This window comes from Portunus trituberculatus, chromosome 34 (genome assembly GCF_017591435.1).
Source record: "Portunus trituberculatus isolate SZX2019 chromosome 34, ASM1759143v1, whole genome shotgun sequence".
Lineage (NCBI taxonomy): Eukaryota > Metazoa > Arthropoda > Malacostraca > Decapoda > Portunidae > Portunus > Portunus trituberculatus.
This window is the reverse complement of record NC_059288.1, coordinates 6844317-6854316: the sequence shown is the minus strand read 5'-3', so window position 1 is coordinate 6854316 and position 10000 is coordinate 6844317. Positions and strand designations below refer to the sequence as shown.

At 40.0% G+C, this 10000-nt stretch overlaps 1 protein-coding gene across 1 annotated transcript in view; it reads right to left on the bottom strand.

Moving 5' to 3' along the window:
* LOC123512641 (glutathione S-transferase 1-1-like) overlaps positions 1-10000 on the bottom strand; it is a 65980-nt gene that overhangs the window by 52384 nt on the left and 3596 nt on the right. Inside the window, 1 exon segment of the mRNA XM_045269084.1 lies at positions 5040-5088. The gene's annotated coding sequence lies outside the window, so the exon portion shown is untranslated.

Sequence of the window (10000 nt, the reverse complement as noted above, 5' to 3'; positions counted from 1 at the left end):
ACGCGTTCACTTTGAAAGAAGAGAAAAAAAGGAAAAAAAAAAAAGATGAAAGCGAAGTGAGCGAGTGATAAGTCTCTCTCTCTCTCTCTCTCTCTCTCTCTCTCTAGCAAATATAAACACACTAATCTTTGAAGCGTTTGGAAAATTACGCCTTCACTTCTGTAGTTTAAAAGGACCAAATTAAATAAATAAATAAATAAATACAGCACTGACTTGAATGTATGTATGTATGTATGTGTATGTATGTATGTATGTGTGTGTGTGTGTGTCTCCTTCCGATTCCCGTTTTCTTTCAATGTCTCTTCTATTTAATCATTTTTTTTTTCTCTCATTTCTATTGTACGTCTGTTTTATTTATTTATTTATTAACTTTATACTTTCATTTCTGAGTATGTATGTATGTATGTATGTATGTATGTGTGTGTGTGTGTGTGTGTGTGTGTGTGTATGAGGTCACTGTTATACTGGACTGGTTGTTATCGTACAAAGGCAACATCGTCAGTCTTTTGTTTACCTTTTTTTTATAGAGAGATACAGAACGATGCTTTAATTGAATAAAAGGAAGAAATAATGAAAGGAAAATGAAGGAAAATGAAGGAAAATGAAGGAAAATGAAGGAAAATTAAGGAAAATGAAAGAAAATGAAGGGAATGAAGGAAAATAGGGGAAAAGAAGGAAAATGAAAGGAAAATTAAGGAAAATGAAAGAAAATGAAGGGAAAATTAAGGAAAATGAAAGGAAAATGAAAGAAAATGAAAGAAAAGTAAGGAAAAAGTGGGAAAATAAAGGAAATGAAGGAAAAAGGGAAAAGAAGGAAATTTGAAGGAATATGAAAGAAAATGAAAGGTAAATTAAGGAAAATGAAGGAAAATTAAGGAAAAGTGGGAAATTGAAGGAAATGAAGGAAAAAGAGGAAAAGAAGGAAAATGAAAGGAAAATTAAGGAAAATGAAGGAAAATGAAGGAAAATGAAGGGAAAAGTAAGGAAAAGTGGAAATTGAGGAAATGAAGAAAAAGAGGAAAAGAAGGAAATTTGAAGGATAATGAAAGAAAAAGTGTTGGAAATGAAGGGAAAGTGAAGGAAAAATGAAAGGAAAAAGTGGGAAATTGAAGGAAAATGAAGGAAAAAAGGGGAAAAGAAGGATATTTGAAGGAAAATGAAGGAAAAAAGGAAATTTGAAGGAAAATGAAGGAAAAAGGAAATTTGAAGGAAAATGAAGGGAAAATGGAGGAAAAACTAAGGAAACGGATAAGAGAAAAGGAAAATTATGGAAAACGGAGAAAAGAGGAAAAATGAAGGAAAAATGAAGAAAAGAAGAAAAAAATAAAAGAAAACGGAGAAAAAGAAGGAAATTGAAGGAAAATGGAGGAAAAAAGAAAAAATGGAAAATGTGGGAAAATAAAGGAAAAACAAGAAAATGGAGAAAATGAAGAAAAAGAAAAAAGGAAGAAAAAGGAGGAAAATTAAGGAAAATGAAAAATGAAAGAACAAGGAGGAAAATGAAGGAAAATGAAGAAAAAGGAGGAAAATGAAAGGAAAAGGAGAAAAAGAAGAGAAAGAAGAAGGAAAATGAAGGAAAATGAAGGAAAAAGGAAAAAAGGAAAATGAAGAAAAGGAGGGAAAAAGAAGGAAAATAAAAGTAAAAAGAAGTTAAAAAGAAAGAAGAAGGGAAAAAATGAAGGAAAATTGAAAGAAAACGTGAGAAAAAGAAAGGAAAATAAAGGAAAAAGGAAAAAGAGAAAAGAAGAAGGAAAATGAAGGAAAAGAAGGAAAAAAATAGAAATAAAAGATGAAGAGTGTAGAAAGAAAACGGGAAACGAGAGATAGCAGTCGTACCTCACCTCGCAATTGTCGTACTTGCCTCACGCACTCATCTTATTCATCTATCTATGCATTTATTTATTTTTATTCACTTATTCATTTATTCCTTCGTTTATCTAGTTCATTTTATTCGTTTTGTTTCATTCATATTTATCTATTTATTTCATTTCATTTTTCTCTTCTATTTATTCATTTATCTTATTCATTTTTATTTACTAATTTATTTTATTCATCTATTCATTCTGTGCATATTTATTTACATATTTTCTTATTTTATTCACATTTTGAGCGAAAGAGAAGAGATAGATAACAAAATTTTAATCACTACTACGTATATTTAGAACAAACTACTCCTCCCCTCCTCCTCCTCCTCCTCCTCCTTTTCTCCTCCTTCTTCTTCTTCTTTCAAATAGATGAGTAAATACCAAACTATTGATCACTACTACATATATAACAAACTAAAATATTCCTCCTCCTCCTCTTCCTCCTCCTCCTCCTCCTCCTCCTCCTCCTCCTTCTCGTCGTCTTCCTTCTTCTTCTGCTTCCTCCTTCTCATAAATAATTCAAGAGCAAGATTTGAGTGTCTGCAATAAATGTGAACTTGCTAATCCCCGTGTGTGTGTGTGTGTGTGTGTGTGTGTGTGTGTGTGTGTGTGTGTGTGTGTGTCACCTGTTCGTGCTTGATCTCAGGTAGTGAGGATACGCTAAATATGGATGTCTCTCTCTCTCTCTCTCTCTCTCTCTCTCTCTCTCTCTCTAGCGCACCCGTCTCTCCCTAGACACACATCACACACACCTACACACACACACACACACACACACACACGGAATAGCTACACACCAATGGCACCTTCTCTTCGCCTTGAGGACCACTGGCACACACTGGCACTCACTGGCATTCAGATTGGCACCCCCTCGCCCATGTCCAACGCCTTTCCTGCCACCTGACAGCCCGCGCCCACACATCTGACGCCCCTTTAAAAGTCAGGTGACGCCAGCATAAACAGAACGGGCGCCTCTCGTGGGCGGGGGAAAATCTTGTGAAGGAGGTGGTGGTGGTGGTGGTGATGGTGGTGGTGGTTTAATTTAAGTGATAATATTTAGTTTGAAGTACGTGCGAGAGAGAGAGAGAGAGAGAGAGAGAGAGAGAGAGAGAGAGAGAGAGAGAGAGAGAGAGAGAGAGAGAGAGAGAGAGAGAGAGAGAGAGAGAGAGTAATATAGAAAAAGAAAAGATGAAAAAATAATAATGAAAATGAAAAGACGAGAGAGAGAGAGAGAGAGAGAGAGAGAGAGAGAGAGAGAGAGAGAGAGAGAGAGAGAGATGACAGATAAACAAACAACAGAAAAGGAACAAAGACACACACACACACACACACACACACACACACACACACACACACACAAATCTTGGGCCACACACAAAACGAGAGAAAAAAAAAAAAAAAGAAAAACAAGAAAAACAAGACAGAGGAAGAAAGAAAATGGAAGAAAAGAAAAGAAAAGGAAAACAAGAACAGGTGAGGCCAAACACAAACAGGAAAACAAACACCTGTCTTTCCTCACCTAATTACCTCACCTGAGCTCTGAATCTTAACCCTTTCAGTACCGGGACGCATTTACACCTTGAATTTTGGGTACGATTAGGAAGAGGAGGAGGAGGAGGAGGAGGAGGAGGACCAGGAGGAGGAGGAGGACCAGGAGGAATAGGAATACGACTTTATAACGTTACACAAAGTTTTTAATGGTGTTTTTGTGGTTGTAGTGACAGATTAACAACATTTTAACATTACTGACAGGAGAAACACTCTTGAAAACTGCATTAATCATCTCTGTGGCCTTTGAAAGTATATGTAGAGCTATTTTCTTTTACATCTTACACTTCAGTACTGGGACACATTTTTACCTTGAGATTTGTGTACGATTAGACATTTTATTGACATTGGGAAGGGTCTATGGAGGCCAGAAGATTAATAGCCACTGTCTTCACTATTTTAATCCCCCACCTGAGTTTCTGAAGCTGTAGAAAATCACCAAATAGTAAGCAGAGTGAATATGGAAAGGCGTCACGCTACTGAAGGGGTTAATGGTGTTTTTTGTGGTTGTAGTGACAGATTAACAACATTTCAACATTACTAACAGGAGAAACACTCTTGAAAACCACACTAGTCATTTCTGTGGCCTTTGAAAATAGAAGTGATGAGAGAGTAGAACCTTACTGAATCATTTAAAAGGGGGCGGAACAGGGGGCGCAAGAGGAAGGGGGCGTGGGTGGTTGCCTCACTGCAGACCACGTTGTACTGACGCCCACGCCCACACCCACACCCACACCCACACCCACAGCCCGCGCCCTCCGATGCTAAATTATGCATTTCTTTTTGCCTTGAAATTAACGAGATGGAATAAACGTCACATTTACCGAGAGAGAGAGAGAGAGAGAGAGAGAGAGAGAGAGAGAGAGAGAGAGAGAGAGAGAGAGAGAGAGAGAGAGAGAGAGAAGGAAAGCAATAAAGAAAGTAGAAAGAAAAAGCAATAAAGTAGAGAAAAATAGAAAAAACGAAGAAACGAGAGAAATGGAGGTGAGAGAGAGAGAGAGAGAGAGAGAGAGAGAGAGAGAGAGAGAGAATAATATGAACAAGACCTTTAACACACACACTCTCTCTCTCTCTCTCTCTCTCTCTCTCTCTCTCTCCTTCCAAACTTTTCCCTAGCCCTTCCAACGACACCCCCATCCCACCACCTCCCCACCTCCTACCCCCCTATCCTCTGTCTCCCTGACCGCCCCCTAACCCCGTAACTAAGTGATTTACGAGTGTGGCCCTTACAGTCAGGTGCCGCAAGGTCGAAAGTCCCATTAAAGCCATGGAGGAGGAGGAGGAGGAGGAGGAGGAGGAGGAGGAGGAGGAGGAGGAGGAGGAGGAGGAGGAGGAGGAGGAGGAGGAGGAGGAGAAGGAGGATTTCAAGATGTCTCGATTACTTCAAAGATCAAGAATAAGATTAAGTGGAATTTTTTAAGTGATAATTATGAGTTCATCGGCCCCCCCTCTCTCTCTCTCTCTCTCTCTCTCTCTCTCTCTCTCTCTCTCTCTCAGCATTCCAAGACCGCCAGGAATCCCCAAATGTGGTCAATCAATCATATACTTGTCTGAAACACGTAAGCCAGAGAGAGAGAGAGAGAGAGAGAGAGAGAGAGAGAGAGAGAGAGAGAGAGAGAGACCTACCCTGGCGCGGTGATGAGTGAGTGGCGGGAGAGGCAGCGTCTGTCAACACCTGCGGAGAGAGAGAGAGAGAGGTTAATTAGACAGGTGTTTCCAAAAGACAGGTGTGGAAATACAGAAGAAGGTGTTGTTGTTGTTGTTGTTGTTGTTGTTGTTGTTGTTGTTGTTGTTGTTGTTGTTGTTGTTTATATTTCTTTTCTTATTTTCCTTCTTTCTTTTCTCTTACTTTCCTTCCTTATTGTTGTTGTTATTGTTGTTGTTGTTGTTGTTGTTGTTGTTGTTATTTCTTTCTTTCCTTTCTCTTTTTTTTCTTTCAGTGTAAGTTGGAAGAGAGAAAAAGAGAGAGAGAGATACTGAAGAAAGAGGATAAGAACAACAACAACAACAACAACAACATCAACAAGAGGAGGAGGAGGAGGAGGAGGAGGAGGAGGAAGAGGAGCCAATCAGATACTGTGAAGGGAGAGTTGTTTACTTCCTTCCCTCTTCCTTCATTCCTTCCCTCCTTCCTCCTCTCCTCTCCAATCTTTCCTCCATACCTAAAATATTCCCTCCTCATTACATGCCCCTTCCTCCACCCTCGCTTCCTCCTCCTCCTCCTCCTCCTCCTCCTCCTCCTCCTTCTTACCATATTTTAAAAGAGACATTGAGAAGCTGGCAAAGATCCAGCGTAGAGTGACCAAAATGATTCCCAGATTGAGAAACAAGCCGTATGAGGAGCGACTGGAAGCTTTACATCTATTCAGCTTAACAAAACGCAGGATAAGAGGAGACTTAATGCAAGTTTTCAAAATTTTCAAGGATATAACAACCTTGATGCAAATAAGTATTTTACCATTGATCATTCCAACACGACAAGGAATAATGGATTTAAAATTACACCCAAACGCTTCAAAACCCACGAGGCAAAGCACTTTTCTTTAATAGAATAGTTAACATTTGGAATAAGCTTCCTTCTGAAATAGTAAACAGTACTTCCATTGCATCATTCAAAAACAAAATTGATAAATATTTAAAGAATAACCCCCAACAAGCTCTCTTCTTGTCCCAATAATTAAACATTATATTAGTATGTCAATTATTGTGTGTAACTTTCTTATAGATAGATATGTAGAGTTCACCGTAGGGTGAATAATAGAATCTCCTTTCATCCTTTCCTGTGAAAATTCCATGTCAGTTTTTCCATACTGCATGGTACTTTTCCAAGCTATTTTCCATGCCAGCGAAAGCTGGAGGGAGTGGTGGGTGGGGAGGAGCCTTCTCCTGTACTGTCCTGTCTCTCTTATCTGTAGCCAGTTAGAAGTAGTTCCTTTGTATTCTTTGCTCTCCTTTCCTATTGCAACAAATTCTTTTCTCCATACCTCTCTCTCTCTCTCTCTCTCTCTCTCTCTCTCTCTCTCTCTCTCTCTCTCTCACCTGTCATCTACAATTTAATTAAAATACGACGAAGGAATGGGAAGAGGAGGAGGAGGAGGGAAGGGTAAAGAGGAATAGAAGGGAGGAGTGAGGATGACGAGGAAGAGGAGAGAAGGGGAAGGGAAGGGAAAGGGGAGGAGGAGGAGGAGGAGGAGGAGGAGGAGGAGGGATTGTAAATGATATATGAGAAGAAGGTGTTGATGGAGGGAAGGAAGGGAAGGGATGGAGGGAGGGAGGGATGGATGGAGGGAGGGAGGGAGGGAGGATGGAGGAGGGAGGGAGGAGGAGTTACACAGAAACGGGTTACAATATATGGAAGAGAGAGAGAGAGAGAGAGAGAGAGAGAGAGAGAGAGAGAGAGAGGGTGGAGGCTAACGTGACTCATAAGTGTACTCTCTCTCTCTCTCTCTCAACAGGTAGTAAAAGTTGATAAATTATTTCACTCTCACCTGCCTTAAATCCTCCTCCTCCTCCTCCTCCTCCTCCTCCTCCTCCTCCTCCTCCTCCTCCTCTTCTTTTATCAATACATCTATCTCCCCCCTCCTTAGATAATTCACTCATTTTTCTCTCCCCTTACTTCCTTCTCTCTCTCTCTCTCTCTCTCTCTCTCTCTCTCTCGTTTCTTCTATTTTCTCGTTTATTTCTTTCTTCTTTCTTTCTCTATCTCTCTCTCTCTCTCTCTCTCTCTCTCTCTCTCTCTCTCTCTCTCTCTGTAATGACTGGCACTTTCCTTGGTCAGAGAGAGAGAGAGAGAGAGAGAGAGAGAGAGAGAGAGAGGAGGGGAACTCTAAAGATGACTCTGGCAAGGAGAGGTGTAGGGGCGGGCGTGGATGGGCGTGGCAGGAGGAGGAGGAGGAGGAGGAGGAGGAGGAGGAGGAGGAGGAGGAGGAGGAGGTTGTGGAGGAAGGGAGAAACGGAAGGAATGGGAAAGAAGGGGGTGGCTGTGACCTTCTTCTTCCTCCTCCTCCTCCTCCTCCTCCTCCTCCTCCTCCTCCTCCTCTTCGCATCATCACCATCATCATCAAAGCCTAATTTTTGCACGTCTTCCCTCCATCTCTCTCTCTCTCTCTCTCTCTCTCTCTCTCTCTCTCTCTCTCTCCTTCCTTCCTTCCCTCCATAACCTCTTTCCTTCCATTTTTCTTTCCATTTTTCTTCCTTTCCTCCTTTCCTCCTCTCTCTCTCTCTCTCCATCTTTCTCTCCATCTCTTTCCCTTTCCTCCTCCTGTTCTCTCCATCTCTCTTTCTCTCTCTCCTTCCTTTCTTCCTCCTCTTCTCTCCATCTCTCTCTCTCTCTTCCTTTCCTCCTCCTCTTCTCTCTCTCTTCTCTCTTCGTAATCTCTCATATGTTTCTCCATTTTTCCTCCAATTTCTCTCCTCCATATGTTACTTTCTTTAATCTCTCTCTCTCTCTCTCTCTCTCTCTCTCTCTCTCTCTCTCTCTCTCTCTCTCTCACACACACACACACACACACACATTCACACTTCATCTCTACATCCATTTCCTCACATCTCTCTCTCTCTCTCTCTCTCTCTCTCTCTCTCTCTCTCTCTCTCTCTCTCTCTCTCATTGGCGAGTCATAAGGAAGATGACTCGAGGTAAATATAAATACCGTATATAACTGTATTTTTACCGGCAAGAGGCCATGCTCCTAACGCACGCACGCACACTCACGCACACTCACGCACGCTCACGCACACTCACGCACGCAAACTTTTTATTCCTTTATTTTTTATTTTATTTTTTTTTGTCAGTGTTAAAATAAAGGGGATTAATATTTTTCTTCTTCTTCTTCTTCTTCTTCTTTTTCTTCTTCTTCCCTCCTCCTCTTTTTCCTCTTCTTCCTCCTCCTCCTACTTCTCGTGGCTTCATCCTATCCTCTTTCATCATTCTATCCTTCTTTTCCTCTTCCTTTTATTGGCTTCTCTCTCTCTCTCTCTCTCTCTCTCTCTCTCTCTCTTTATTGTGGTCTTTCCTCAATATTTCTGTCTCCTTACTGCCTCCTCCTCCTCCTCTTCCTCTTGCTCCTCCACCTCCTCCTCCTCCTCCTCCTCCTCCTCTTTTTTTCTGCACACATCCTTCTTCTCCCTTGTCTTCTTCATTCCTCCTCCTCCTCCTCCTCCTCCTCCTCCTCCTCCTCCTCCTGACCACGGACAAGCAAGCACTGTGACCTTTGTGGGTAATGAAAAGTGACACGTAGTAGTAGTAGTAGTAGTAGTAGTAGTAGTAGTAGTAGTAGGTGGTGGTGGTGGTGGTGGTGGTGGTGGTAGTAGTAGTAGTAGTAGTAGTAGTAGTAGTAGTAGTAATAGTCTCTCTCTCCTCATCTCTCTTTATGCAGTGGTAAACAAAGGCGGGAAAATCTTCGGGGCAAGAGGGAGCTAAGTGGGTGAAAGCAAAGAGGTCATAAGGTCGACACTCACTACAATCACAGAGGAATTATAGACCGTGGCTGGCTTTGGAGGGGGAGGAGGGGGGAGGAGGGGGGGATAAGATTACGTCACTCATCCCATCAAACGCTGCTTTGTTTTGGTCACGTGATTATGACGTCATCGGTGGACTCCAGATCTGCTTCCTGATTGGTCAATGCGCTGGTGTCTCTGGCCAATGGCGGGGGTGGATTCAGTGTTAAGAATGAAAGAATGTACGGTTTTTCTGTATATTTTTTTTTATTTTGTTTATTTTTTCGTACTTATTTGATGGGAAAGTTAATAAAAGTGAAGGAAAAATAGAAAATATATGATAAATAGAGTTTTCATATTTTTCTTCAATGGGTAATGGTGTTTTTCTATTCAATATGCAAAGAATGTACGGTTTTTTAATTTTCTGTTAATGAAAGTGAAGGAAAAATAGAGAATAATGAGAATGTACGTTTTTTTATTTATCTCGATTCAATACAGTGAAAATAAGACAATGTACGGTTTTCTTATTTATCTTTTTTTTTCGTCTTAAATTAATGGGAAAATTTATTAAAATGAACGAAAAGTAAAAAAAATAGTGAAAAATATAGAGTTCCCATTTTCTTCCTCTTTTTGACCAATGGGAAATTTTTAAAAGTGAAAGAAAACGTAAAAAAAATTAAACTGAAAAATACAGAGTTCAATTTTCTTCCTCTTTTTTTTTATTCAGTATATAAATGCACGTTTTTTTCAGTATTATTTAGACTATTTATAACTTATCGTCTTAAATTAATGGGAAAGTTAATGAAAGTGAACGAAAAACTAAAGAAAAACGTGAAAAAATATAGGTTCCAATATTTTTTCGTATAGCTAATTTTTTTTTTTTTCAACTTTTTCATTTTCCGTAAAGAAGAAAATAAAACAAAGAAAATGAAAAATGGAAAGAAAAATAAGGAAAACAAAGCAAAATATAATAAAAAGAAGGAAAAAAAGATAATCAGAGAGAGAGAGAGAGAGAGAGAGCAGCATAGTTAGTATATATATAACCTCTCTCTCTCTCTCTCTCTCTTTTTTTTTTTCCTGCACCAATTACCTGATTTACAGATAAAGTAATTAGCCATTTGCTCTACTTAATTACTCAACAACAGGAGGAG